Source organism: Camelina sativa, chromosome 11, assembly GCF_000633955.1.
Source record: "Camelina sativa cultivar DH55 chromosome 11, Cs, whole genome shotgun sequence".
NCBI classification, from domain to species: Eukaryota; Viridiplantae; Streptophyta; class Magnoliopsida; order Brassicales; family Brassicaceae; genus Camelina; species Camelina sativa.
This window is the reverse complement of record NC_025695.1, coordinates 23058281-23062323: the sequence shown is the minus strand read 5'-3', so window position 1 is coordinate 23062323 and position 4043 is coordinate 23058281.

Genomic DNA, 4043 nt, shown 5'->3' with positions numbered 1-4043 from the left:
TTTATCTGCTAAGCATATGGATTATGGTTTGGATGATCATGGCATTACTTTAAAAAGAAAATGAGTTCCTCCGTTTTCAAACCTCTTTCACAGGTCTACGTTTATGTTTTGCTTGAGGGCAAGCAAAGGCTAAGTCTGGGGGAGTTGATATATCATGGTTTTTAGGTGTTTTTAGCCATGATATATGTCTTATTTATAGAGTTTTTGGTATTTTTAGAGTCTTTTGAGTCTTTATAGGATTTAACATGGATGAGAGCATAATGGAGCTAAATAAGAAGATTTGGAGCTTAACCAAACATTGAGGCTGAGCTATGAAGTTGAGAGGCGAATTCAGAAGTATGCATCGATCAATGCAACTGATGGCATCGATCGACACAGAGCCACAAGCCGATTTAGAAGTTTTCTCACAAGTTCTAGAAGATTTACAAAAATTGCCCAAGCTTTCCTTATTTGCAATTAAGGCCCCATTCGTGTAAATTAGTATATATAGGATTTTTATGGTCATTGTTTAGACCTAAGTTATTTTTTTTGCAACCTTTTCGGAAAGAAGAAGTATTGAGAGCTTTTCGGAGAGAGATCTGAACTCCTTCGAGAGAAGAATTCCTGAACTCCTTCTTTTACTTTTGATATATATTGCTTATTATTCAAAAAAGATGTTTTGTTCTTTATTGAATATGTCTGAGTACTTTGCTTGTTAGGTTCAGGGTTTTTCACAGGGATTTTATGATTTATTAGATCTGTTATTTTTAGGGTTCATTATCTTCTTTGATCTTCATCTTAGGTTGTTCTTCATATTAATTCTTGATTGATCACCTAGAATTAATACTTTAGGAAAATAAATTGATATGAGAGTATAATTGATTTTCCTGATAAAACCTTTTGATGAGCAAAATTATTTCCTGCAAAGAGATTTGATTTAATAATTTTGTGAACAATCTAAACTTGTTTTTAAAGCTGATTTTTAACCTTGAACTTTACAAAGAGATTTGGATTTTCTAGTTTTAAATTTAGATCTGATTTAAATTGCTTGAACCCTATTAAATTATTAATTTAATATTCTGTAATTTCCTGAGAAATTCCCTAGGCCTAGCTTTTTAATTCCCTAAATTTACACCACTTTTTAATTATGTTTCTCCCTTGTTTTTAATTTAATATTTTGATTTAGCATAATTAAAAGATTTATAAGTCTATTGTGTGATCTAGAGTCTCTGTGGATTCGACCCCTAGAGTATTACAACTGCAAGGCTGTTGGTACCATTAGGGTATTACAATTTGAGCATATCAATTTCTCTACTCGTCTCCTTCACCATAGCTGTTAACTCTTTCACTAAATCCCTTAGAATCTTAGTCTTTTGGAGTTCATACAAACTGTCAAGCGCAGGAGGACTTGACTCTTGCGGTTGGTGAGGTTTAGGAAGCAGGGCTTGATGGTTAGGGAGGGTAACGACTGCACTCGAGTTGGAGAATGGTCGAGTGACACTTTCAGTTTTCTCTTTGGTTACCAAAACCTCAGTTTCTGCCTCATTCACACTCTCAAAGATGTCAAACCCAGCTTTCTGATCTTTCTCTTCAATCACGAAGGTCTGCCCATCAATAGTTGGTTTCTTCTTAGAATCCTTGATATCAAACTTCATCTTGAAGTTTTTACCCAGATTGAGATCAATCATCCCCTTCTTTACATCAATGACTGCTCCAACTGTAGCTAAGAAAGGTCTTCCCAGGATTAGTGGATCTTTAGGCTCTTCATCCATTTCCAGCACCACAAAGTCAGTAGGAATCTCATCTTGTCCAATTTTGATGGGCAGGTTCTCTAGTAGACCATGAGGCAGTCTAGTAGTCCTATTAGCCAATATTAAGCAGAGGTTGCATGACTTCTATTTTTGTTGAATCCTAGCCTCTGAGCTACAGAGAGTGGCATGAGGTTGACTGAAGCACCAAGGTCACATAGGCACTTTTTGAAGGCCAATGGACCTAGAGAACAAGGCAAGGTGAAAGAACCAGGGTCCTTTAGCTTCTTTGGGATAATCATCTTCAGAATAACAGCCTTGCATTCATGAATAACTCCACCTATGACATGTACTACTCTCTCATCTTCCACAGCCTTAGCTTGAGCTCCTTTACCTATCTCTTCCTTCTCTTTGGTCCTTTCTGTTACCAAATCAGTTAAAAACTTTTGATATTGAGGCACAAGTGCAAATGCATCAAGCAAAGGCATCCTAAGTTCAATCTCCTTGACTTGTTTTGCAAACAGAGCTCTATACTTCTCAGTAAGCTCCTTTTTGGATCTCACTGGAAATGGTAGAGGTGGCTTGTATGGTTGAGGAATGAATCTCACAGGTTTATCCTTGGGAGCAGCGGGTTCTTTAGTAGCTTGAGGATCAAATTGCTTGACTGACTCAATTGGATCCTTGAGCACCTCGACGGGATCCTTTATCTGAACTTCATCTTGAAGAAAATCCTCCCCATCTAAACTCTCATTGTCCTTAGTGAGCCGTACTTCTACAGCTTGGATGGTGATGGCATGGATAGTAGCATAGTCCTTAGGGTTTTGAACTGCTTTTCCAGGTAGTTGGCCAGGTGTTGGGGTAGAAGTAGAAGCAGTCTTGCCGTCCATATACTTCATCTTTAAGTTAAGAGCTTCAAACTTGACATTCAGATCATTGTATGAACACTACATTCACTGACTGAGTTCAGCAAGCTTCTTGGCAGCTTCCAGAGAACCACTAGCTTGACCTTGAAGAATTAGTTGCATCATGTGCTTCATTTCTTGATCAGGAGCGTGAGTAGGCTGAACTTGTTGAGGTGCAAATCTTGGCGGTGGTCCTGAAGAAGCTTGGTAACCTTGCTGGAACTGTTGTTTAGGCACGAATCCTTGATGGTAAGGCACAAAAGGTTTTTGCTGTCCTTATTGTTGCTGCTGAGGAGGGTACACTTGATCATGTGGATTTGCAACGTTGTTACTCCTATAAGACAAATTGGGGTTCGTCTTATAGGGGTTGTAACCCTTGTTGTATCCACCTTGATTTTGGACGTAGCTGATCTCTTCAGACTGTTCACCCTCCCCATCTTGAACTTGGAAAGGGTCATCCTCAGATACGAAGTGGGCGCTTTTCTGCTGACTTAGCAAGATGCAAGGCCAAGGTTTCAGCTAATAAGGGATCTGTTCAAGACCTCAAGGTTTCAGTTCAAGAGTTGACTGATCTAGTGAAGGATCTCCAAGTGCAACTCAACAAGAAGTCTCTAAGGAAAGCAAGGTCAAGGTTTAAGGTCAAGAATAAACAAGGTTCAAGTGTTAAGGCAGTTGTGACCAAGGAGCAGTTGTACTCTCTATGGCAAACCATTGGTGATGATAGGCCATACTACTCCTCCAAAACTAAGAGTTCCAAGATTAGAATTCCGGTCCTAAGGTACTTCCACAAGGCTCTAGCTAACACTATTTTTGCTAAAAAGGAGACTGGGAATTTGAATGAGGGAGAGCTCAAGATGATAGATATGACACTCTATGGTGTTATGGACAAAGCAAGAGATGGGGTCACCATTTGTGGGAGTAGAGTGCCAACTGACTTTTCCATGGTCCTCATTGACCAAATGATATACTACAGAAGTTGGGTCAGCAAGTTATACAAGAAGAGCTTAACTGTAGTTCTATGCATTGGAGGTATCATCACTCCAATCCTTGTGGCTGCTAATGTACCACTTCAATCTGAGAAGACCAAACCAAGGTTGATTAATGTGCCATATCTCACCACTGCCCTGATCCTAGCCAAAGAGAAGCATCAAGGGAGACACTTGTTCAACTTTGATCACCCAACAGTAGGAAAAGCTCAGTTTTTCCTGCCTAACCAAGAAGCAACAACAATAAGTGAAGGGCTTAACATTGATTTCTGGCCAGCAGTTGAGCTACTGTTTGATAGAAAAACCCCATTTGCAGAAGACTAAGCTGAAGATGTTAATATGGCTGAAGGAGAGGAGCAGTTCTACTTTGAAGAATATGAGCCCTAGCCAAGAGATAATAGAGGAGTGAGAGAGACAGCCAAGAGGGT